We start from the raw sequence: 26972 nt of genomic DNA on the forward strand, positions 1-26972 counted from the left end.
TCAATAATCTTCCAGGGTACTGGGGGGGGAAAAAAATAGTCTGAATGTAGGAAGAAAAAAAAAAAGTTTGGAAACCATACCCTAATCAGTTGTTTTGCATGCGACACATGGCCATCAGAATCAAAGTGGTCTTCACTTGGGAAAACTGAATAACCAACAGTCAGATTAAAAGATGACCTATGGAGTTATCCCATACTATTTCAGGAAAATAATATATTTTTGTGTAGTCTCCATAGAATTTTCTGGTTGATTTTTATAGACGTCATTAAGATCTTCCCCCCCTCCTGCAAAAGTGCACCTGCAGTTCAATTTACGTATAAATGTTCAGAGTTTTAATTCTGGCTTTTTGTCAGTGAGACACAACAGGGAATTTTCTTATCATTGCTTGCAGCTTGGAGAATTAAATATGTTTCAGAAAATCATAACACGTAATGACCTTAACTCTTCAACTTTTTTATTTCCCTTGATGTTTGCTTTCTACTCCAAAGATTTCCTCTGAGTTCCCTCAGTTCCTTACCTTCTCCCAAGTCCAGAAGACCATCCCTAAGATGGAGCTGAAGAGCATTCCTCCCTCTCAGGCTAAGCTGTAGCACTGACTGTCATTTGTCACCACACAGGTTGGGGAAAAAAATGGCAGAAAACGCACACTGAAGTGATTAAATCTTGGTCTAAAATCCTTCCCATACTTTCAGAGAAGGGAAACAAACTGTACAAGACGCAGTATTTTAAGATTCAAATTGTATATACATGCAGAAAAAATGACAGACTTTACAAACAAAATTTGTGCTCTCAGTTCAACTTACTGGAAAACTTAGTATTTAATAAATCTCTTCAGTCAGAGGTTATACAAATGACTACGGAAGCAGCAAACATAATACCTGTATTTAACAATGAGGGAGGAACCTATCCAGCGAACTACCGAGCCATCAGTCTGGCCCAAACGTTATGCAAGGTTTTATAACCTATTTCGAAGGAATGTAATTTCTGTGTAATTGCAGGGGGTTGGAGAAGAGATAAGCAATGGAGAGGCAGAGAAGCTATGCAAGTTAAAAGACAATTTTGGCATAAGAACAAATGATTAAGACTTGGCCGTGAATACATTGAGACTGGAATTCACAAGCACGTGTCTACCATCAGGAGGGTGAGGTGCTCCAACCACCACCCCACGGGAATGGAATGGAGGGAGGAAAGCCCTTCCACGGGGGAGGCTGAGAAATTTATATGACTTCAGGATCCTGCAACAGCAGAGGATAAAACTTGGTGATGCACAAGCTGCCTTCCAGTCCTGTATCAGCCTCTGTTCATGTGTCTTTATTCCTAGCTCCTATCAGACAGTGACATTTTTCATTGCCTTGGTTCTCCAGGTAACAGCATCCAACTCTTGCAGGAAGAGCTTAGGGGGCTGCTGAAGTCGTAAATAAAGGGCAACAAATACCGTTGTTCAGTGATATCTCCCTATTAATGTATTTCTTCCTTTTCTTCCACCCAAGTGGTGACACTAACCTTCAGGAACATTCCTCCATGAATTTTGCTATACCTCAATCCATGTTATTTTGCATCCTCAAACTACCAAAACTACTTTAAATGAAAAGTCCTCCTCACATCCTACCTCGCTGTAAAGAACTACCACCCTGCCTCCAAGTATGCATGCACTGTCTCTTGCAAGCCTGTCCACGCATTTTTAACATTTTAAGACCAACGTACACCCAAAGGAAGCAAGTAAATTACTCTGTGTCCATAATCCTTACTGTCTTCTCTCCACCAAAGCTCTTACTCTGGCACAATGTTCTCCCCTGCCCTGTGCATCAAGCCTTCCACTTAGATCCCAAACTTTCTGAATCTAGGACTTAACAGTCTTCTAATGAGGCACCAGCCCCACTGTAGGACACAGCAAAAGTAAAATAATTGTGACAATAACTAACATCAATCACTACCACTGGCCTTAAACACTATGAATCTCTTCTGCTTTTGCAGCTGTGCTGTGATTCTTCTGAAGCACCAAGGGTGCTGCCAGCAGCCTACATATTCGATTATTAATTCAATCCATCCTCCCCATCCAACAAAAAGTACCGTATCTCCAGATCTGCATAGCTTCTGCATTTGTGATGGCTGACCCCCAAAAAAGAGATAGAAGGAGAACAAAAGTCAGTAAAGTTACCAAAATATACAAGTCTCTTACAGCTACTGTTTCAAACAAATAGGTTTGGAGCCAGTCTAATAATTTCTACCAATATCACACAATGTTTTATTTGCTTTAGATTTGTCATCACTTATTGCAAACAATAAGCCTTCCAAAAAACAACACTTTGTGTTTAAAATTATTTACTATAGCTTTAAAAGTAACAAATGAAGCACTTGAGTCTCAGAGGTGTAACCAGTAGGGAGTTGGCTCGATGCATCAGTTTTTACACCTCTTGCAGTTAAATCAGAGATCCAAATGCAAAATCTAGCACTCAGTGGTGAACTTATAACACTCCCTGGAGGAGTGTGTCCATAAACCATTCACTGGATTACACTCATCCATACAATACTTTACTTTATATATCCCGTCCCCACAAAAAAAAAAAAAAGAAGAAAAAAAAGAAAAAAAGAAAAAAAGAAAAAGCTTAGCTAAGGTGAAATTAAGGTTGCATAAACTATGTATCATTTTTGTCATCATATCTCTAAGTTTCTGCTTTCCTTTTTGAGACTTCATTAGAACAATTTTCTGCTGCCTTTATCTCAAATGGATTTCTTTCTCTGAATTTGTGTCTTGGCCAGGAAAGGGATCCAAAAAACACCCACTGACATATGTGGCATAGCCATGTGTGGCTCAGGAGCACTCTCAGGCCTTTGGAGTACGCTCAGCACAGCGAATATGCTCTCAAAAACTGCTGCGCTGACTTTTCTGTAGAATGCCCTTAATGACAGTATTTTGGGAGTTTCATGTTACACCTCACGTACTTAGGAGTGTTCCAGACATTAAGTCTTTCGCAATATATTTCTATTTACATATATAAATGTATGCATACAACTGTGTGTGGGCACTCACATGCGTGCACACATGCATACACATATATATATGCGCAAACATACACATAGTTTGGGGTCAAAACTAGAATGGATAAAGATCAGTGTAACTTCATTGAATTCAATGGAAGCTACATCAGATGAGAAAACCTGAGGACAGTGAACCTGCCTGAATGGCTTCCTTACTCTTCCAAAGTTGACAGAACGTAATAAATGAGAATATTTCCAAGGTCCTTCACAATTAAAAAAAAAGAGAAAGCACATGAACTAGTAACAGCAAGAGTGGATGTTTTGTTCCAGTGAATACCATTCTCCAACCCAGTGAAAAAGTACTCTTGTCATGCAAACCTGCTGAAAAAACCATGACACTGTAGTGTCAATGCCAAGGTCCTTGTAGGACAGCTGCTCTCTTGCTTCATCTCAATGGGGTCAGTCCTCCTGAGTTTAGGAGGAGAACACCAACATTTTCCTACAACCAAGGGCATCCCACGTAACTCACAGCTAGGTGGAGATACTTGCCCAAGAGAACCCGTATCAGCAAAGCCTCCTTGCTAATAAAAACCTATAGCCCCAGGCTGAGAAGCCATAAACACCACTTTTGACCTATGCAAAGCTCAGGAACCAGAAACCGGCTACCTTACCAAGAGTGCACCACGATTGTGCTAACGCAAGTCAGATAAAAGGCAAGAGTCACATCAAAGATGAGGGCTGGGTGACCTCCTGAACACCAAAGAGCTAGTGGAGGTACACTCTGTAGTGGGAAAGGCGGATCTCAAAAACTAAAGAGGAGATTCAAAATTTCTGTGCCTGACATTGTCCATCAGCCACCATATCCCTCTCTTTTGTGACATGACCGTATCAGTCCCTGAGTGAAAAGACAGGGTTTAATCTCCCTGTTCCCATGACTTCTACCAAACCCTCTTTTAAAAGGGCTATTTATTCAAAAGGAAATGCCATACTGCACAGAGGGGGAAAATACATACAAATTCACAACTGATCAACACTTCACAGTCATTCGTGGTATGTTTTCAACCATTTAAGAAGTGTAGCTAACCAACCTAGCATTTGTTGTTCTTTGGGTTTTTTTTTTCTTTTAATGACTGTATACAAAGCTTTGTCTTAAGAACAGTAAGTGGTATTAAATGCCAACAGCATGAGAAAATGTAGCCCTAATGTGGAAAGTGTAGTCTGAATAACATTTCTACTTATCATATAGCAATAATTACCAGTCTTGCTATGGGGCAAAACACTTTCCCTCCCCACCGGGCCCCCACAGTCCCAAGCCAGCACAGTTTAACAGGCTGTTTAGCTGTGGAGAGGAGCATGATGATGTATCCTGCAAGGGACAACTGCACCGACTACCTAGCACACGGCTCCCACTATAAGCTTCCTTCCATGTCTCTTGTTTTATTGAAATTGTGGAATAGGTGGTTCCCAAGACCTACCAGTAGTGTTTGATTAGGCAGCCTCCACTGACCATAATTTATTTATCTTTTAGAATAGGATCCAAAATTCTACATTTACCATAATTTCTCAATTATGCCGGCACTGATTTATTAAGTTCCAGAAAAACTTCCACTGATTCTTTACTGGTTTTGTACCACAGGAATATTCGATAACCCACTGTTCTTAAACTGTGCATTAAGTGGGGTTTTTTTAGTTGACTTATTAAGTGACATTATTGAAAGAAATATTTCGAATTGGTAATTTTGAAAATTTGCCGCAATGCCCCTCACAATCCAATCCAAAAACCGAAAATCTTACTCATTTTTAAATGGAGGTCCTCTTCCAGTGGCTTAAGTTCATGGCAACATAAAAAATTTAAATAAACAAAAACCTCACATTCCACTATGAGTTCATGAAACTTTGATCAACGCAGAGATCATTTTTCCACACTATTATCTAACACTACACACAGTTTACCCTCAACCCCCTTGCTTGCAGCCATAAAGATACATACTTAGAGTGGATTTGCCATTGAAAATTTCTAGCTGTAGGAAATGCCCAGCTATCACAAATCAATTTCTTGCTGCTACGGGCATGGGAACAGCAGCAAGGGCAGTTCATCTGCAGCTTCGCCTTCTCCTCCAACTATGATAAACTCCAAGCGGAGCGGGTCAGGCTAACAGCACCATCAATGTCACACTGATCCACTGCATGACCCCACGCTAAGGAAAAAAGTGCACCGAGAATATGCAAAAGTGGCTATCAACTCAATTAGTCACTTGAAGTAATTATGCCCTCAAGTGTCAGGAAACTGAAAAGCCATTTTGGCTATAAAATACACAGGGAATCTTAATGTTATGGTCAGTAAGACAACAGCACGCACATTACTCATGCTGCAGTTTATCTAGTCCTCGAATGCAGCTCTCGCTGCTCCTCATACAAGATTTTCATGAGGCATTATGTGGCCACTCGTGAAAGCCAAGCCAGAGAACCAAACCCTTTCAAACACACAGCCGCATTAAGGAGTTGACGGCACGTGCTATAAAATACAACTGGGGGCCTCTACGGGAGTCACAAAATAACTTTTTCAGCATGCTAATCAATAAAGAATAACTATCACCCCAAAAAAATTAAGAGGGGCTCAGTGAGCAATTACAGGTAATGGTTTGTTCATCTGTTTATCGGCCCAGCTCCAGAGACTAATCCCGTCCAATTACATAGTTCTCGATCATCGTGCCATACTTCAGTGACCACATCTCCGTGTCAAAGGTTTTTAATTCTTTTATATCTCCCTTGATCTTCTGCTTTAAAAAGCTATCCTAAGTCTTTGCTTACATTGTTCTGCTGAATTTCCACTACCTTGAAAAAATATCTGCCGCTATTCATTTTTTCAGTGTATTTTGTGGTTTGTTGTTTTTTTTTAAATCAACTAATAAAATCGTATCAGAAAGCTTCTTAGTGCAGCCTAAGCAAACACTGGCATGTGAGTACAATGAGGTAAAGTACAATATGCAAGACAAGTCAAAGACTGAAATGAGAATACAATTTCCCATGAGAGAGTTCTATGTTCAAGCCATTTAACTTTAAAACTAGTTCAATATTTGAACAAGACACTATTTTATTCCCATTCAAAGTTTAAACAGAGATCACTTCGAAATCAATCATAAATTCAAACCTCTTTACTTTAGAAACTGTTTCAATATTTAAAGGCTTTTTTTTTCCCCTCTCTTTAATGTAACAGCAGCTCCAAGGCTGCAGAAGCAGAACTGACTTTGAGATCCTTAAGAGCAATGCTATTTTCCTGCCAATACATACAAAAGGCAGTTCTAGGAAAAAGAAAAAAACCCACAAAGGCGAGGCTGTGCTTTGCTTCAGAGTTTAAGAACAAAGTTTGGACAAAGAACACACAGCCTAGTCTTCATCCCAAGCTAAAGTAAATGAATTTGGTGCGGGTGCTTTTCAGGGCGTAAGACCATAACTTCACGCTATTCCACTCCTTTTGCCCTCACCTGGGTGCAAGGGAAAACCAGATGACTGGGGATCTGTGTAGACAAAAAACAACCCTGCTTTCGGGATGTGATTACAGAGTGCAAGATCTGCAATTCAGAAGAAGAACGTAGACCCAATCCACCAATCACCTGTAATTCGGTCCCCTTCCCCACCCATGGAACGGTGCTTGCCCTGGTTCCTTGGGAGCCTCACGCCCTGACCGGCATTGCAGAAACATACAGCTCTAGTTCTGCAACGCAGAAAAAAATAATTTCTCTTGGTGAAGTAGCAACATTTCACACCGGTATTTCATTTTCATATGATAATCTGAAAGTTGGTGGGGGTTTTTACATTTGTTTGTTTTTAAACCTTAAAACCCATTTTACAGATGAGCAACTTATCACAGCGTGTCAGCAAGGGAGAGGTGAACTCCTAAACTGCACCACTGTCGGCTCTTTAGCACATGCCACTCTAACTAATTTCAAATCCAATTTGTTGCTAAAAATTATCTTTTGTGCTTTTGATCTTTTTATAAAGTTCTTATTGACAAGGCAGAGCATACAGCTCAATACAAGTGTTACACTACAAAAATATTCATATCAAGTAGGAAAGACAAACTGACTGTAATAAAGCAAACAATCTTATTAACCCCAGGGCTGCCCTATTGTGGTTTCTGGTCAACTACAGTCTTCACAATCAAGTTAAAAGACCCCTTAAAATGGGTTAAGCATCTATATTATCAAAAGGTCACAGGATAAGAGCAAGAATTAGGCTCTGTCTTTGTGATAACAGCACACTTTACCTATGGCTTTGCATGAACCCAGGAAATATTGTTTGGTTGTATATACAATGTTTTACATGCAATATGATAAACCCATCTGCATGGGTAGTCATGATGCTGTTCTCCCAGTAAAAACACTGAGCATCTGATCGCCACCTTCCCAGGAAAGGGCAGTTGTCATTCATAACCATCTTCCCTTAATTGAACAATGAGGGGTCCCTATTTTCAGGAAGCCACAGGCCACTAGCATCAGGCGATAAATGAGCTTTATTTCCCCCCCACACCTTTATACGTATCTCCAAATAAAAAAATTCAGTTGTGATCAACACAGTATTAACATGCCATCTTCTAATATTTCACATATAATGTGTCACTGAAAACTCAGTATTGAGCAGGAAGGTATTTGATGAATCAAGTAGATGAAGCCAAGATGTAGTTATTAGATGCATTACATCTTTAGCACATCATCTGTAAAAATGTCCAGGGTAAACTAACGCTCCAGGGGAAACCTGACCTTTAAGAGGCTCCCTAATACTACATCTAAATTAATGTCAGTGACAGGCACTTCAATCTAAAATAGCAGGGTTCTTTCATTCTAGCTACACTATCTATTCATCCATTTATTTGTGTGTAAATGTGTGTGTGCATAAATGAATTTGTGTCACTCTGGCACTGTGGAAGTGGGTGGGGAACAAAAGGAGCTTCTAGATTTTTGGATTCCTATTCCTTACTACTCCTATGCACATTATTCATTTTGGAAGATTCACTTGGCATCTTTACAGCATAAAAAATGTTAGGAAAATTATTTTTTATAGTAACTAAACCTACTTCTCCAAAGTATCATCCTTATACTGCAAAATGAACATGCTTGAACTAGAGCTGGATGGAACTCTTGCAGCAATCAATATAACGAGCAATGCTGAATTTGTTTTAAAGAGCTAGGCTGGGCTCTGACATGACTGGTGGCCAAGATAAAAATCGTAATTGAGATCAGTTTTGCCATTTCAAAACAAAACATTGCAAATAAATTCAGTAGAAGACGCATTTCTGCCTTGGGGGAAAAGAAACAAACAAATAATACACTGCAAAATTCTGATAATGGAATAATTTCGTGGCAGTTAGTCAAATCAGCACTGGCTGTGGTGGCCAAACCTTCACTTACTTCTATTTTTCATTCCATTTTGGAGGTTTTACGATCAAGGGGGTAAGGTTTTACGGTCAAAGGGTGAGGCAACTGCAAAGCAGCCACTCTGCTGCCCTTCTTCCAGGCTTCTTAGAGTGCTCTTCCTCCCTTGCCAACACCTCAGAAAGGACCGAGCCCACCAAGCCCTGCACTCCTCTGCCCCTCCACTCCTCACAGACAGCTACGTAATTGTGTTTCCAAGAGATATGTCTTCCTGCAAATAGAAGCTGAAGTCTGTACTTTGACGCAAAGGATTTACGCCTCGCTCTGAAATGAGGACAATCACATTAGCCAAATCCTAGTGAACTAAAATTGCTAAGTCCTTTCACATTTTGTTGATCAAGAACCTTTTTATTGGAACATTTTTCTTTTCAAACCTCAGGTGGGTAATAAACTATCCTCTAATTGGTCTTTATGCAATGAAGAGCTACCTTGCATTTTACCTATTTTATGCATGGTTATATTTTCTTACAAAGACACAATTGATCAGGAATTACCATAATCCCACACAGAGAAGCAGTCCTAGAAGCACTGAGTCCATAAAACATTAATGTCAGTAATGCAGACATGACAAGTTTCAACTCTCCTTTCAGCTAAACAATCTGCCTCTTTCATACTAACATCACCATTCAGCCCATGGGCTACATAAACATTGTCAAACCTGGTTTCAATATAAAGAGAGCACATTAATGTTCCCACTAATATACATTTCCCAGTAACCACCCTATTAGATTGCTTAGTTCAAACTCCATGACGTATCCCATAACATATCAGATAGTTCAGATTCATGAACTCAGAAGATACAGATATTGTAAGTATTAAAAAAAAACTTTTTTGTGCATGTACTCAAGAGCCCTGCTAGTACAAAAACTCCCATGAGGCTCTCAAGAAAATATGTCTGTGTGAAACACAGCCCTTCTCTGTTTCATCTGGGTTTTACTTTTTTTCCAGACCTAAAGTAAACAGCTAGAAAAATAAGAGATGCTGTTCGGAGGAGATAATCCTTTCCGTCACCTCAGACAGCGCATCTGAGACCACTGGATCCAGTGACGACTCTCAGCTTTTCCCAAAAGCATGACAGTGAGTGGCTACTCAGTTTAATGTACATGATGTAGAAATTCCCTGATTTTGTCTACTATAGACCCTCTGCTATAAAGCAAGGTACTATTCCAGACACGTGAATTTTGCCTTTTGCCTGCTACTTGGTACAGTGCAGTGGCATCGGTCCTAGGATAAATGGATGTGCAAAGCCCCCCGCATTGCAAGGTAACCTCACGTGAGCCTCCTTAACAAGAAGCCTACGGTCCCACAAAGCACAGTGCACACGCGGTACAGGCAATGTGCTACAGACAACATTACCGTGGTCTCCCATGTCAGCCTGGGTTATAGGGTGGTTTATTATGGGTTTGGGACCAATATACTAGGAGCTCACACTTCCAATTTTCATGTTCAGCATCTGGAAAGAAAATATCCTCAGCCAGAAAGTTCATTAACCTGGAGATTTTCCATGGCCAGGCTTCTTCGGTATTGCAGTAAGATGCAATTTTACATTTGGGTTATGATATTTTGAAGTACTTGATGTAGCCGGAAGCCAACAAACACCAGCTAACCTTACCACTGAGCCTGATAGTGTGTTGTGCAAAATATATCCACTTTGAAATAACATGACTTTAAAATTGTTTATGTTTAACATGGTGAAATTAAACACACAGAGCCAGACACACTAGCTTCTATGTTATTGAGTAACACTTAATACCTTAAAGTAAAGAAGTGAGAAACAGGAAAGAGATTTAGGGATTTAAAGAGCAGCAGGGAATTACCATAAAGCCATCTGATTTCTTAGAAGGAAAAGAATCAAAGTTTAAAGTGAAATCGAATTAATCCCAGAAATATGTAATGCATGTCCCCCACTAATCAGACTATGGGGAGCACTCAACATAGATAGAGGAAGGTCCAATCAACCTTTACAAGAAACAATATCCCCTCTGAAGTCCTCTGACTCTTCCAGGTTCAGTAAATTTGACCCAGAATACATAAGTCTGCACAGGCACTGATCTCATAGGGCAGATCCTCAGAAGGTGTAAATCAGAGCAACACCACTGACTTCAAAAGTCTGCTGAGTCTCTGGCTCCAGATGTCTGTGTGCAGTCATGAATTCCTGCTTTCCACTTTAACACAGCTAGAAGAGCAAAAGAGGCTAAAGAAGTTGTTGCAGTTGTTCTTAGGTAAAAAAACTAATTAAAACATTAATTAAAATTAATAGCTGAAAATATTCTATATATTCTGATTAGCAGTTGAGATTTATCCCGTACATTCAGTTCAAAGTAATTTTGCTTTGGGCTTCAAAGCTCACTTTTAACTTCAGCCAGCTTCCACTGTCAAGTTTCCAGGATAAAGTTTAATAAGGTTTACTATTAAGAGTTAAGCCATTAATGTATACTGCACACTTTTTCACGTACAGTGTGCCTACTGAAACGCAAGTCTTCAAAAGCAATGATCTGAATACTGTATTATGTCAGTCAAAAGAAGGTCTGGCCCAAATATCCCAGTCAGAGCTATTTCAACCATTCAACAATCCAATTACTTATACTACGTTAGACCTTCCAAATCCATGAATGTAAACTGTTTACACCCAGGCAGCTAGGGTTGTATTGATAGGGTTGTACATCGTGAATAATTTTGTCAAAATACAGTGTTTCAAATATAATTGCCAGGAGAGATGTCACATGTAGGCTTGCAGCCTCAAGTGCAATTGTCTGGCACATATGATGGTGCAGGGTAACATTAACATGTGCAATTCCAATTAAAAGTGATGCGAGAAAATAGGATTGGGACTGAGTATTACCCCCACAAACACAGGGCTCTCTAAAATCTGAAATAATCCAGAATAAATTAACATGAAATGAATTCACTTGCATCATTTAGCATGTAAGTGATTTCTGAAGACACTACTATTAGCTAATTCATTTTAGATGACGACGACTACTTCTTTCTTTCTCAGATCACATAAATGAGCACATCCTGCAAGGCCTTCTAAATATGCCCGAGAAGTATTTACTCTAACAGATCCCCAGAAATAGGCTTCCAACATCCCTACTGTGGCTCCACTATTTCTGAAGAGTTTGGGGAAGAGAACACCAGCCTGAAAAATGGGGGTTAGAAAGTGTTCTTCCTACAAATTCTTCCATCTCAACAGAAGCAACACTTAAGATGCTTTCTGCCTGTATCAATGACGGATGAGTTCAACCTTGCCATCACCAATTTGGGTGATTTCTTTCTGAAATTTGGGTTCAATTCACCTTGCATCATACCCTCCTGTTCTTCGAAGAATTGCAGCAGAATCCTGTGATAAAAATATGAAAAGAATTATGCACACACACCCCAACAAGAGCCCAGCATACTTTGAGTCTAGCTGGTGAATCACACCGAGTTCTCACATAACCACCTCTGAAGTTTTGGTTCTCCTACTAACCATGTGCATAGTAAGCTGGGGAGGCCTCACATCATTATGAACTTTGATGAAAAGACGAAGCAAAGTGCTGGACAAGGTCAGGAAGTAAGACAAGCAAGAGAAAGAAAAAGAGGATACTGTATCTTGACACCTGCCTGGGTGGGATACAGCACCAAATGTTGGGGAGGTTGGGAGGTTTTGTCAAAAACCTGTTGTCCCACCTAGCAGGAATCTACTACCTTTTAAATCCTCTGGGAACAGAAAAAACCTGAAATGTGTAAGTGTAAACAAGTATGAAGAGTCAAACTCTGTTACTGAAGTACAATCCACTAATAACTGGCCAACGCTACTGCCTTATTTCTTACTGTTTTATTGGAGACCACTGAAAAGGCAGTGTAACAACCCAGCAATTCATCAGCTCAATATAATAGCTGATTTTTAAGAGACACCTACTGTCATCATCTTTTCTCCTGTATTTGACCATTTAAATCCAGCATTGGGGATTTCCCTCTCACACTTAGTATATGCATACTGTCCTAAGCAGCACCATATGATCTCCTGCTGCTGCTCCACTTGGAGACTCCACAGGCAGGAGTCATCTGGGTTACCTAATCCATAATGCAGTTGATTCCATTTGGGTGGCCAACAGAGAGCTCACTTTCAATTTCCATCATGATTTTGCCTCACACAATTTCTTTCCTGCCAAAATGCCACTTCTGAGGTGCCACCAGCAACGCCTGTTGAGTAATGGAGACCACCGTGCTTGTGGCGGGCAGAGAACTGAACGCTCCTCTGTGCCGTGCAAACATGCCTATTGGCATCGACCGCACACTTGGAGACGCAAGGCTGAGTGTAAGCTGCTGAGCCACTTCCTTGTGAGTAATTTTTTATTTCTGCAGCTTGACTCCTAAGCTTCCTTTCCCTCTCCTTTCAAATTGATGCTGTGATATGGTCACACGGTAGAAATCTGTATCTCAGTAGGTACAATATTCTGCAGAGCCTTAACAGCCCTCTGATATTTAGGAGACTGCTCCTGATTCATCAAGGCTTCCTTGATGACTTACAATAGCTTGGTCAGGTCACAGGGCACAGGCTGCAATTTCCTTTGCCTTTTTATTTGTATTAATCAGGAGTTTGGGGACTGTACGTGTCTGGGTTTCCTCGCTGGCTCCAGGCATCACTGCCTTACAGCGGCACCTGGTGGGACGGGTCAGGTCTGGAAAACGCCACCGCTCCATGTCTCAGACAGCGCCCAGACGTTCACAACGAAACGAAAATGGTTTTGTTCCTGCAGGTCTTGAAACACAGCTGTTGATGTGAAAAGTTCAAAATTAATATCGCTGAACCCTACCCTGGTATTTGTGAGAGAGATGCAAAATGCTGGACAGGGAACAGACTGAACTGTAAGCCACATCTTAGAAACAGACGGCAACCAGAGGGATTCAGGAGATGCACCACACAGCACCAAAAGGAAAAAAAAAAAAATCTGATAAATAACTCATCTCCAAGGCGTCTCAACTTTTGAGTCATTAGCTACCATTAAAAATTTATAAAAGTATATTAGAAGTAAAGCTCAGTTCAACCAGCCACATGTATTTGAGCAACAGTGTGACACATTGAGCCCTTTTCTTTTGATTACTGACTTCAATCTCATCATTTTTATTTTATGGGACGCAAAGCATCAAATTCAGCTTCAGAGATACAATGTTCAAAATATAGTGGCCAATAAATGTTTCATCTTTTTCACAAACTAGACCTTAAAGAGCTTCAGTTATTTATTTTTATAGCAGCAGCATACATATGTGTATGACACAGTAAAGGATACTGATCTCTGAAGACCTCAGATTATCTTAAACTCCAGAAAATCAATATCAAATCCTGTGTTTATGGTAGTTTTCATTATTTATTTTAGAGGCTAAGAAAGTGGACAGTGGAGGCTGCCAGTTTTGTAGAAAAAGAACCCAGCAAAATTGTGGTCAGATTTATAGGTCAAACACTACATTACAAAAGAAACCATTTACCCCCAACAGCCGAAATCATTGCGGTTCATCATAAGCAAAACATTTTTATTAGAAGTCTGCACGCACACTGTTACTACACCTCATCTAATTACTTTAGTCCTTACACTACGGCCAACGCTGAGTATGTGCAAGGAGTTTAAGGGCTCCCACACAGGTAGAGCTGCCTTCAAGGGGCACTACTAGCAATTAGCAGATTGAAGGTGGAGGAGAGGGCGTTGCTGCAATCTCCAGCTGCTCGTGCACGCATTTCAGCCTACATGCAAATGAATACAGCCATGTTAGACTGTGCTGGCTGCTTTCAAGACAACCAGTTCTTGATTCATTTTAGAAAAGTGCAAGTTCATGACACACATGAGAAGAGGGGGAAGAGGAAGGAAAGAATAAAAGAAAAAATGAGAGCTTTATTTCTTGAAAACACTTGAGCGGAGGGAACATCAAAAGATAAAAGGAAGGATTTTTATATCTTAAAAAAACACCACCCTTTGCATTCTGGTTGCTGAGCTGACTGAAGAAGCAAACTACTAACCTAGGTCTACATTAAGTATAATTTTGAATTCCATATGAACTTAACTGGTTTGATTAAGAACAAGAAGAAATGGAGTCTTAAGAAGGGCACAAATTGAACTACAGAAATACTAGCTTAAAAGGCAAAAAAGGCTGTTAAAGTGAAAGGGGCTCTTACTATCCCTGTCTGTGCTCGACATACATCTTATGACCAATCTCTCACTGCTGTAATGATTCCAGCACCATTTCCACGTATATGAAATAAAACATTTAAAAGATAATTCTGACTGTAAGCATCTCTCTTTTCCCCTTAATTCTTCTCACTAACTTTAAAATGTTACAGAAAAACAGTGTTGCTACTGTATAAAACAACTGTATACTTTTTATATGGAATATTGTGATCTATTCCTGTGACAAGCGCGACATATAGATAGGAAGAATTGTTAGAATGATTACAGGCACTGGAAGAGTCCTGCAGGGTAGGTACTGGAAACACTGATGGGAACCCTTTTAGCTTGAAGATGAGATATCTAATAGAAGGCATGTTACAGATTTGAGAAACAAGACAAGATACATTAGACATTCCTATTTAGAACATACAATTAATTTGTGGAATGCACTGCTACCACACCACACTGACATCAAAAGCACAGGAGGATTCAGATAAGGTTTAGACAGATAACATGAAAATGAAGTGTTACATCAGAGAGGATTTAGGAAACACAAGGGATTTAAGTCCTTTTGGTACACAGCACAGACCAAAGTCTAATCGGCAGGATTAAAAAGAAAATACCATAATGTGAAAGACATTTCTAAGTTTATTGCGGGGTTTTCTACACTTTTGTCTGAAATACCCCACTCCAGCCTGTCTCAAGAGAAAGGACAGTGACTTAGATGAACCGCTGGCTTGATCTGGTATGGCAACTCCTATATTCTTATGTTCTCATCAGATAATCTGTGGTAACTAGAGTGACAATGGATGGGTACCCATCCTAGGAAGAAAAATATTCTATCATTCTACTTTTCAGTGCACTGAACTGAATTATGTTAGGTTAAGTGTTGTCACACTGAATAATCTCAGGCTGTATCACATCTCCAAAGACACAACTCTGTGTAACGTGTAGGACAGTGTACTCACATTTGCTACAGATCTGAATCGAGGTGGGGGGGGGAGAGATAAACTTGAAGTCTAGTGAAACCTATACCACCTACAACAGTAGTAAAAACTATGTTAGAAGATTTTAATTTATAATGCTGTCCAATTCCAGAAACAGAAATTGCTCAGAGATATAAAACACCTGCATCTCCTCTTGCTGTCTGTCCTTGCCCTATCTAACTTGGTACAATCACAAATTGTGTTTAATGTCAAAGAAATCAGGGGCATCTCTCATTAAAACAGTTGTGACAGTAGGAGAAAGCCAAAGATCCCTTAAGCTTCTTGGAAAAAGTAATCATAATTGGTAAATGTTAAAAATTTATTACACTGAATTAAAGCATATCTTTTGTTTTTTCGTCTATAAGATATGAGAAGAAGAAACCATAAGAGTCAGGTGTGGGAGTCTCGAGATTTCCCCACTTCTTGGAAGCTCAGGGTCAGTTTCTCCAACCTGTTTCTTCCCATGGGGCAGAAGGCACAATCTGCCTCAGCATTTTCTGAGATCACCACGATTTTTCACTGAATGTAAAACAGGTAGGAAAAGATAGGATCAATGTGTCTACAACCCACATCATGGTCTTCAAGTGTTCATCCCTCTGCATGAATGATACTGTTTGCTATTCTTACTCCTCATTGCTATTTATAGCGACTAATTACAATTTTGTAAAGGTTGCTTTGCCAAACAGTCCCCTTTGCAGAGCTTACAATTACATTTTAAGTATGACAACAACTAGGTGGAAGAAAAAAAAAAAAGGAGGAAGAAGAGACAGGGTAACAGAACATTGGGAAAAGGTAAAATTCACAGCAACAAGATTACGCAGCATCTCAAAATTGTTGAAGGTGAGTCTATGTATTTCTGTAGCTAACTAAAGATGTTTGTTTGTTTGTTTTTAAAGTAACTAATTTAATTAATTCCATATACAACACCAGAGGAGTTATACATAAATGAAAACAAGACAGTGAGTCAGCAGAGAGCTATAATTACCATAGATATAGTGACTTCACACAAAACCAATACATTGCACTCAAAAGCCTGACAAAAGAATGCTTACTTATCAGCCTCTGCTTCCCATCATATATAGTATGAAAAACACCCCAAAAAGTCATGACTTTCAGCTACTAGCTCCTTGCCATCAACCATTCGATAGGTGCTATGAGGGGATGACCAGAGTCACCACAAACCAAGCCTGGGGCTCAGCCTGCTCGTCCCCCGAGGCCGGTGAGTCAGCTGGTCTGTTGTCCTACACTGATCCCTTTACTGCTGTATCCCACCCACTTCCCAAAGATTCCCAAAAACTTATTCTGGGCATGTATTTTAACTGGACCTGGCACTTGCTTGTAAGCTTTCAGCACAGATTTGCCAAGCATGACTTATAGTACTCCCCTCAAAAAAACCCAAATACCAAAACCCTCCAAACTCCATCCTCCCATGTTCACCCATGTTACACGTTTAGATGAACGCTTCCATGCCCAACTATCCTTGGATATCCTTAGTGACTTTGAACGCACATATTCTCAAAGAGAAGCTGAGCAGGGCGCGGGCAGAGGACACTTGTGCATGTGAAGGGACCCTCGTCTTCACAACTACCCAGCCCCGCAGGCTGCAGGCAGTGAGGTGCAAACACTGCGTGGACATCCTAACTGCTGTCCTCCTCAGGTTTCCAAAGGCAGAGAAGAGAGCCCTGATGACCATCTGTCCCCAGGATGATGGTTAAGTGGATGTGGACAGCAGTGAGGAGGAGCCCTGCATGAGTCACAGCCTGCCTTCCATCTCCTTCTTCCACGTGCCTCATGGTCTTCTACTCAGGCAACCCTATCTTCCCAAAGGTACAAACACAACATCTAATTACATGCAGGCAGCTACTCACATGTCTGGGAGCTTGCAGAACTGAGACCTGTATTTTAGTGCTTCCTTTTTAAATTACAAAAATAAAACAGGAATTTGAGGACTTCATAAAATAAAAGATAATGGGTTTTGCCAGCCCATTCAGCCCCATAGCTAATAAGTCTCAGCAATGAGATTTCTAATTTGGCTTTTCATATGTTTATCTAGAGATTCTTCAAAAGTATCTGGAGATCTGATGTTTGACAGCTCCACATGCTTCAAGAATCCCCATATCATGCACAACAGGGTTTGATTTTAAAATAGTAGTTCCTTATTATTATACAATTCTGAACAATTTATTGCAGAATTAATGATGTTTATACGGCTCTTTCCTTACCTTCTAAGATGAACAGGTCAATACTAGTTCAAACAGCAAGTGCCATGCATTACTTTCAAGGTGTAATTTTGCAGTCGCCGCTCTCAAGAGGCCACGACTCTTCCCATTTTCTGCCAGGGCAGTACTGCCATTTTGAACAGCCCCATGCTGTCTTCGCGCTGCAATGCTGCAAGTAGCTCACAAACAAACAACAAAATGTTGCTGGCACCATCTGCTCCTTGGAAACCTGCCAATCAGCCTCCAGACCACAGAGAGGAGCTTGTGTTGGGATTTACTCCATATCCATCCTTTCTGGAGGTTCGCCTTTTGCTGCTGTCCTCAGCAGCCCTCCCAGCAGCTGTAGATAGAGCTTTGATCCTTTCATGGGGAAAAAATCTGCAATCTATTAACAATTTTCATCGTACTCGTTGAGACGACCTCGTCTCCTCAGTTACAGCACATCTACGTCGCTGGGTCTGCAAAGTGCCCAAGCCATAGAAGAACATTTTGTCCTCAGTAGTTACAGCTAACCTGAACCTTGTGAAAACATGTAACACGTATAAAAGGAGTATTTTGGCAGTTACTGAAATACAGCCACTTTTGAGAAGAGCACAGCAGATCTTAAGCACACAGTGACATCCATCAGCGTGTCGGAGACGGAGTAGGGGCTATAGCATATAACTTTCATAATGGGCAGTAAATAGACAGGACGCTCACAAGGATGATGTCTCCAAATTTGGTCCAGACACTAGAGATAACAAACTTTCTTATGAAAATGTTAAAGGATCTTTTTGACCATACGTTAAGACATCTCAAAATTGGAGGGGGGAGGGAAGAAAAAAGAAGGGAGCGTGCTGCAGGGCTACAGGGAAAGTCTTCCTTAAATTCCATACTGAGATTGCTAACACTCATCTGAAATGCAGTTTATTGATTTATCATAATCAATAATAACTGGTTTATGATGTCATGAATGCACATTTCACCTCTTTTATACTTACTTGCAATTAATGCACACAAAGCATCGTTTTTTTGTCCTACTATTTCTCATACCACAGCTTGGGGTTTTTTACTACAATTGGTGTTGCATTGCTAATGCTTCTGCAAGGCTCTATTTGTTGTAGCTCTTGGCTGCCTGTGTAGAATGGCAGCAGGCACTGGCTTCAGTGCTGTGACATATCTATTTAATTAACCCAGCTGTTGGATCTACAGTGTGAAGTACCTAGCAATGGTGCCATATTGGAAAGTGGGACTCATAAAAAACAAACAAACAAACAAACAAATCACAGTGCCCCTTTGAAAATGAAACACAAATAAAGTCTGCTTTAAAAAAAAAGAAAAACAGATAAATACATTCCTGTCTGCTTTGACTGATCTTTACTATTCAGTTAGACACCTTACGATATCATAGAAGACTTCTAAAAGTACTGTTTCATATTTTAAATTCACCTCCTTCATCTCTTAATAAAATCAGTAATTCATCAGCATGTGAACAAACACAGTCCATCTACTTGAAATAAAATAAAAAAAATTCAACAGCAATTACTTCCTGGTGGCAGTGTGCTTTTACCTATGTTTCTGCAGTGTCCATTCTAAAAGTGCTTCTGCATAACTTGGCATAAGACATAAAGCAGGAGCATCCTCCAACACAAGAGGCTACTGCCTTTTCCTTGAAAGTTCATAATATCAAAACCAACCAAACAAATCAGTGTGTTTATCAAGCTGCCATTTTGAAGCACTCTGAAGGAAAGGGGAAAAAAAGTAAAGAATTCACTGAAGTTGAAAATGAAGCACCCATTGCTCATTAACGCTACATTAAATGTAATTTAGAAAATATCTCCTGCCATCATGAGTTGGGCCACAAAATGAGTCAGTTGTACCAATAAAAAACACAAAAAAGATCAGCACCATAACCAGTTTCTTTGAGATGCACTGTCCATACAGATGCACTGGTTGGTAAATATGGGTGAAAATTAATTAATTGCTTTAGAAGAACAGCATCCACTGGAACTACATCTGTATTCGAGGAATCGTCCTGACCACAGCAGCTGGGACAAATGGGACATGACAGCTTCCATAGCCTCTCCGCTCCTTCACCAACCTAGAGAACCTCTGCTCGTACACCAGATGGAAATTAACTCAGTTACGTCAAGTAAGGAATTGCTCCTTCTTCTTAAGTGGCTGTCGGACTTCTCCTACATTTTGCACAGAGAGCTGAGGGGCTGTCAGTGTTTTCTGCCTGAGGGCACTGGAGCTACTGGTGTCAAGGTACTCAATGCATGCCATCCAGGGTTTTCTTCACACCGCTGGCGATGAATGCAGGGGAGAGCCCTGTTTAACGACATGCCTACCTTGTGGGCACAACTCTGTCATGGAATGAAGCCTGGAGATTTCGTTTCAAAAGAGCATCTAGCCATTGCACCAGGGTAAGACTACTACAAAAAACCTCCCCAAATACTCTAGAATACAAGTAACTGAAATAGCTACTGTTACAGTAATACTGTCTGAATACAATTTACTGAAGTTAAAAAAATAATAATCATGTACTATTTGTTGAGGAAAAGGTCTGAACCTTGCAGAGTTACTGTTCTTGCAGGAATGACCAGCAAAAAGACAAGGGAAAGCCATCTAACATCACCTAGCCTTGGCTACCGCAGCTACAAGAGTTCCCGGGATTTAAGTACAACCCTAGTGCCTACCGTCATTAAAAACTATGTAATATAAATACATATTTAGTCTACCTTTATATACACTTTCACACACATCTATAGCTAGACAGACAGGTAGATGATATAAGGTAACTTGCCTGCAAACTTAGAGTACAACCAAAACAGCAAATTTCTACCTACCACACAATCTTGTTTCATCTGTTAGCGTCAAGATCCAGGTGAAGAAATCCTGTGCTAGTATTTTATTTTCAAAAGTGTCTGAACAACGGAAGTGTCTTGCAATATTTCACCTAGGGTACCTATCCCGAAATTTGAAATTAAGAGAGATGCACCTAAATCTATTTCTGGTGTAAGATGGAACACAAACCTGGAAGCCAATTAACTGCAAAGAAAAACATTTTGATTGAAGCTGATTTTCAAGGCACTCAAGAGACTGCATCCCCTGCAAGTAAGAGCAGAGGGAAAGATACAAACAGAAAAATTCTCTATTACAAGGCAATCCTACAAACACAGACCTAGAAATGCACTGACCTTTCCTGTGACCCTTTTAGAAGAGTGACTTTTGTGAAGCCTTTGGTTTTGTAAGCAGAGCATTTTAGTGCATTTCCCAAACCCACAATATGCTTTGTAGTTCTTCCCCGCAACAAACCAATCTACACAAATATTTGAAGACTATTTTCTTCATTCCTGCAGTTTGAATTCACTACAATTCACCTTCAGTGGTACCTTCTTAAAAGACCATGCTGAAAGGAAAGTTTTCATGTCTCGCTCAACTTCTTTGGAACTACCACTACACAACACAACAGTCCACTAAATAATGCAATTCAGAATCTCCAGAAGACATTTACAACCTTTATTTTAACCAAATTGACTGACTGGGGTTCTGTAAATAAGGGATAAACTCTCACTCAGCTATGCACATTGGCACATCTGCTAACAACGGATCTCCCAACTGCTAAATCCCCAAGCTACACTTCCAGTTTGATCCAGTGGGAAAAATCCTTCTCATCAGCATCGTGTTCAACAATGGTACTAACTGGTCTCATTATTCTTACTAGTTTGTAGGAAGATACAACAGTGATCCAAAAACAAGAAACAGGGGGAAACATCAGCAACTCAGAACTTGCCCCTTTGTCTCAGCCGACGGTTGTTTAGCATTCTTCACCACTTGAGGACTTTCGCTTCTCAATGGCAAAAATACTACCTTACCCCAGAACACAACCTAGCTGCAAATAATTAGTCAGCATCAAGAAACTGGAATGCTTGATTTATCTCAGCACCCAAAATCTGCGGTCAAATCAAACTTCTGATTTGTGTCTGCAATATTTGTTTGCCATTGCTGGGCTGAGGAAAAAAAAAAAGAAAAAGAAATAATTTCCAAAAGAAAGATGGTTATAGATTTTACAGAGGACATTGTGTGATACATAGTTCAACATAAAATCATTAAGATCAAAGATGAAAACAAAAATGAAAACCAAGTTAGCAAAACATTTTGATTACTGTGACTAGAAGAGCTTGAATCATAACTTACTTTTTCTAAACCACTTCACCCACTTTAGTCGAAACTGGCAGAATAAAAAGTAAAAAAAAAAGACTGTTGTAAATGTCAGTAAAAATTAATGAAGAAAGTATTAAAAAGTAAATAAATCAGAAGAGGAATAATGAAGATTGTTGCATACAGTCAGAAATCTCCAAGGACAAATAAAAGGCTAGCATTAAACTGAACTACTCTACCTTTCTCATTACGGTATCCTTAACAGGGTGGCAACTGGCAGTTAGTTCAAGATAAGCAACAACACTGATGTAGAGTTAATTTCACCTTATGTTTAGGTTTTCATCCTACCATTTTCTTGCCTAGATATTTCAAACAGGTTTCCCTTCTGCGGAACTGCAAGGAGGTATTCCTTCCCTTTCTCGTTAGTTTTTCTATTTGTCCCACCTAGTTGCAAACTAAGCACTTCAGGCTCAATTCCAGAGCAAACTCATGTTACTTTTAGCTGCCTGATCCCAATTCAAGCTGAACCTACAAGAGCATCCTTAATTATTTTGCTGATGCCAGGCACTGTAGACCCTTGTTCTCTCCTTGTCTGCTCCGTATTTCTGAAGCATGGGCAGAATCAGTACCAAAATGGCTAAACTACCAGAAGAATACTCTCCTGTATATTCTTTTCCAGTATTTCTTAAAATAACGTATAGATAATCCAGCCTATCACAATAATTCCTAAGTAGGTCTCTGCGTTTTAGAAGCAAGTGCGGTTCTGCAAAACACAGCGGCCTTTGCATTCGTCAGTGGTAGGAAAAGGTACCTTCCTGAGCCTGAGGATGGTCTGGCTGGTTCATCCCGTTATTGCCGTATTGTCATGCAATAACCTACCCCCATTTCACTAGGGCACCATAAATCAGGCCCCACATTCAGGGAGGCTGTAAAACCATCAATAGCAGATAGCCTGCGCCCAGCTAAGGTCTAGTGAGAGTGATCTGAAAACTAACAGCAGGAAACTTTACCGCTATCATCTGCCACACACAAGGCGAGCACAACGTTTCCGATACAAGGGACTGACGTCTACTGGGCACTCGCGAGGAAGCTCAGGTGTAACCTTTCCACTTCAGAGGCCCCTCTCGGCTTTCACTTTTATCAGCTCCAGTGCAATATTTTCGAACCTCCCCCTGGGTGATGTCTTTCAAGCTTTTTCTAGGTATCCAGTCTCAAATTCAATTTTCCTCCTTTTATTCTCCTGATTCTTCAAAGATCATTCCAGAAACCTGATTTGATTAGAAGTCTCTTTTAACGTGAGCAATTCATCCTCACACACGCAGAGCTGTTGATTCACCTTTTCTTTAATTTCATTTTGCCTGGCTTTCATTTGAGCTATCTCAATTTTAACCTCTGTAAAAGCTCCATCTACCTTGTTTACTGTTTCTTGGATTTGAAAGATCTCCTCCATTAAGTCCTTAAGCGACAACTCCGTGGCCGTTTTTGGCTCCAGCTGTTTGTCAGGAGAGGTCAGCCACCGCCTTGGTCTTTTATTTGTCTGGAGCAACATTCAAATTGTTTTCAGAGCAAATGTTTTCTTCCCATTTTCTGCAATTGCTGTTCGAAAATAATAACAAATTACCTCATTTCTAAGGAAGGTTTCATCTCTTCGTTATCAAGGGCAGGGAGCAAGACCGTTTCAGAGGTTGGTACCCTGCACAAATTTCCTCGAGTCTTGCTTGAGGATTAAAAGTGCAGAACAGTTAAAAGTTATTTTCTCCACGCATAGGGCATGCTGTTGGAGAGCGCTTGAGGCTGGTTAGAAAATTCACTTTCTTAACATCCTGCTAGGCAGGTAAGTATTAGATCTTATGAACAAGAAAACTGGTACCAAAATCCTGCATTAAAAACTTGCACATGAAAACAAGCCTCTTTTTTTTTTTTTCTCCTTTTCTTTTTTCCAGCTCAGGTTAGCAGGATCAGTTCCTCAGCCGTACAGGAAGCCTGGGGCAGATCTGGAAATAGAAGGTTTCCTGCCTTGATACGTAGTTGCCAGACTACCTTCTCTCCTCCAAACACATACAAAATGTGCTCAGAGGAAACCAGGCAACACGCTAAACTCATGAAAGAGTAGTTTTAGATCGCAAAAAGGGCCGTTCTCAAACAAACCTTTATACTTTGGTCTATTATCTCATGCATCAGGCAGTCAATAAGGAAGATGCTGAGACTTGAGATGTGCAGTGAAGTAAGGGATTGGTTTGTTTGGTTTAAAAGAATCTTTTCTTTAAATCCTACCCCAGCTGCACAAAACCCACCTGAAAAGTAGCATATAGCAGATTAATATTTTATATGAAAAAATCTAGATTTTTTTTTTTTCTTCCCAAAAGCACATTGTTCCCTCCACGTTTATGCATTGCCATACACACACAAAAAAAAAGGCAGACCACTGAAGCTCGTATCGTTTAGGATGAGATTCAGCCAATTCAGCACTAGCTAACTACGAGTTAGTCAAAAAGTGTAGACTTCCTCCCCAGCCAACACAGCCAGCCTGCCCTTCCAGAGGAAACATATCCCACCTTTACTGGACACTTTTCTTTAGATGAGAGGATTCCTTCTCTATCAGGCCCCTTCCCTTCCATCACTGAGCTGAAAGGCTGGGCAACTAGCTTATATGCGATGCCTAATTTTTAGACAGCTAATTTGAAGTGAAAATGAATCTCACTCTTGCACACTTTTTTCCAAGGGGATTCATTTTTAGTTCTAACATTAAATTTCTGCTACATTAAGGGGTGAACCTGTTTTTTTATTAGAAACTATTTTTCTAGCACTACAAAAATCTTTACCACATAAAAAAACCTGTTTCAGTACTACCTATAAAATATTTTCCAATAATTTTATTACTGTATTGTAAGTCACTTTCTTACACTGCAAAGCCGCAATTCGTACAAAACAGAAATCCAAAGTCAGATTTCTAACCTACTAAAGGACACCTAACTGCACAGATTTAAAAATACTTAAGTGATTTACAAAGCTCCACAGAAGTACCTTGACAGACATTTTAGATTTTTGACCTTTGACTTACCAGAGGCAAATATTTGCAGAGAGAAGATGGGTTATCAGATTGTTTCATATATAAACTCATGCCAGTTTCTTTAGAAGAATGCTAATGAAAACCCAAATTTGTCTTTTTCCAACATAAATGAGTATTTTAAGAAAAAAAACCCTCTTACCAGAAAGAATATCTTGATGTAAAGTCTTAACATACACCCTTGATTAGAGGACTATAAATTCTTCCAATAGTAATTAAAAAATCTCTAAACTGGGAGAGGATTGAAAAAAAAAACAACAAACCCGACAAACCAACATAAATGTACATTAAAAAAAGACTCATGGGTTTTATTTTAGAGATTTAATCTCTAAACAAGGAAATTTAAATACTTTCTTCTTGCATAAAAAACAAACAAACAAATTTTATCTATCCTGGTGCAATCTACTCGGTGAGTCATAAAAAATAAGACAAGCCAGCTGGGTCTTGAGTCCCATTCTCACTGGGGCCCCTTTTCTTTGCCAGAACAGCGTAAAGCAGCCTCTGTGTAAAAGAAACGAAGCCCAGATGAACGTACAGCAGAGCACAGTGATTCTATAGTCGTAGCTATTAGGAGAAATCCAGAACAGGATGTAGGAAAATCATACAAGCTGAATCTAAAGAGACAGAGGCCACATCTGGATAGAAGATTAAATGCAAGTGTGCTATACATACACAGGACAGAAAAATAAAATTACTTGGACCTAAACTGAGACATATCACAGTGATGACACAAAGAATAAACAGCAGCACTATGAGCTATGTTTGCTTACCAAGCAAGGAATGAAACTTTATGAAAAATTATTATTTAAAATTATCATAATGCTGGGATACGAACCCAGTACATTTAGAGACTGATATTTCTAATCTTTGCTTACTGTCTGCAGTAGTGATTGTAAAAAATAAACCACTAAAAATTCCTAGCCAAGCAAAAAGCCTGATAATTTAACTTCCTGGCTTGGCTTCCAAAGACTAATGCAAAGTTTAGTAGCTGCACAGTCAAATAAATCTTTTGACTACAGCTTTTTTTTTTTTTTTTTAGAAAATGGTAAATATGGTATTTTCTATATTATATACCAGAACTACAGTCACAACCCAAGAATGTAGATCTTTCATCCATTCATTACAGAAAATATTGCTTGAGGGAAACTGCTTTAAACTGATTTATGTGGTAGACACAGAAAGACAACCCAGTCAAATTGGACAATGTGGCAGATGGTAATGGATTTATGCATATTTATGTAGCATGTATTTACTTGTCGACTTTGTTATCCATCTTTTGCCCCTTCCAAAAGTAGATGGCAATTTATAACAACTGTGATGCTGTGCCTGGCTGACACTCCCTTCACAGTCCTTTCCTCTGGACAGGCTAAAAAGCAGCATGCTTTGTGCAGCTATTTTAATTGTTTTACAGTTTTATTACAAAACATCCTGTCTGTTACACTTGCTTCCTGAGGCTATCATAACAATGTTAGTTGCTACTGCTTAAATTTGCCTTAGGGTATCTGTTTTTACAGTTACAATTAAAGTCAGTAAGTAGTTCACCAACATGTTAACATTAATTTGTCTTTTAATTTATTTGACCTTTTAAACTAAGCAAGTAACTGACTGAGGTAAGGGATGCACAAAGTTCAATCGTTATAAATTTTTTTACAATAACGCGCTTTCTGGTTCTCTTCCATCAAAACATTCAAGTCTTCAGTCACAAGTGCTTTTATTTATTCTAAATTACTTCAGAAAAGGCAAAATATATTCACATTGCATTTAATATGCATATGTTATGTACATAACACTGATGCACATACCACCTGTATAAGCTTCAAAATTGGTAACAGACTAACAGAGCAATCTGAGAACAGTTCTAAAACCCTGATGCACTAAAACTGCTGCACACTTACACATTCTTACATTACCAGGGCCTGTTTACAGAACACATCGAAACTGATACCAAAGCAAAGACCATGAGGATCCAAATAACCAGAAAACAACAAACTGCTTCAAGTTTT

General features: G+C 39.7%; 1 protein-coding gene across 4 annotated transcripts in view; it reads right to left on the reverse strand.

Moving 5' to 3' along the window:
• The window catches only part of RARB (retinoic acid receptor beta), a 335268-nt gene that overhangs the window by 259632 nt on the left and 48664 nt on the right, over positions 1-26972 (reverse strand). The window lies entirely within an intron of this gene.

The sequence above is a fragment of the Grus americana genome, chromosome 2, assembly GCF_028858705.1.
Source record: "Grus americana isolate bGruAme1 chromosome 2, bGruAme1.mat, whole genome shotgun sequence".
Classification (NCBI taxonomy): Eukaryota; Metazoa; Chordata; class Aves; order Gruiformes; family Gruidae; genus Grus; species Grus americana.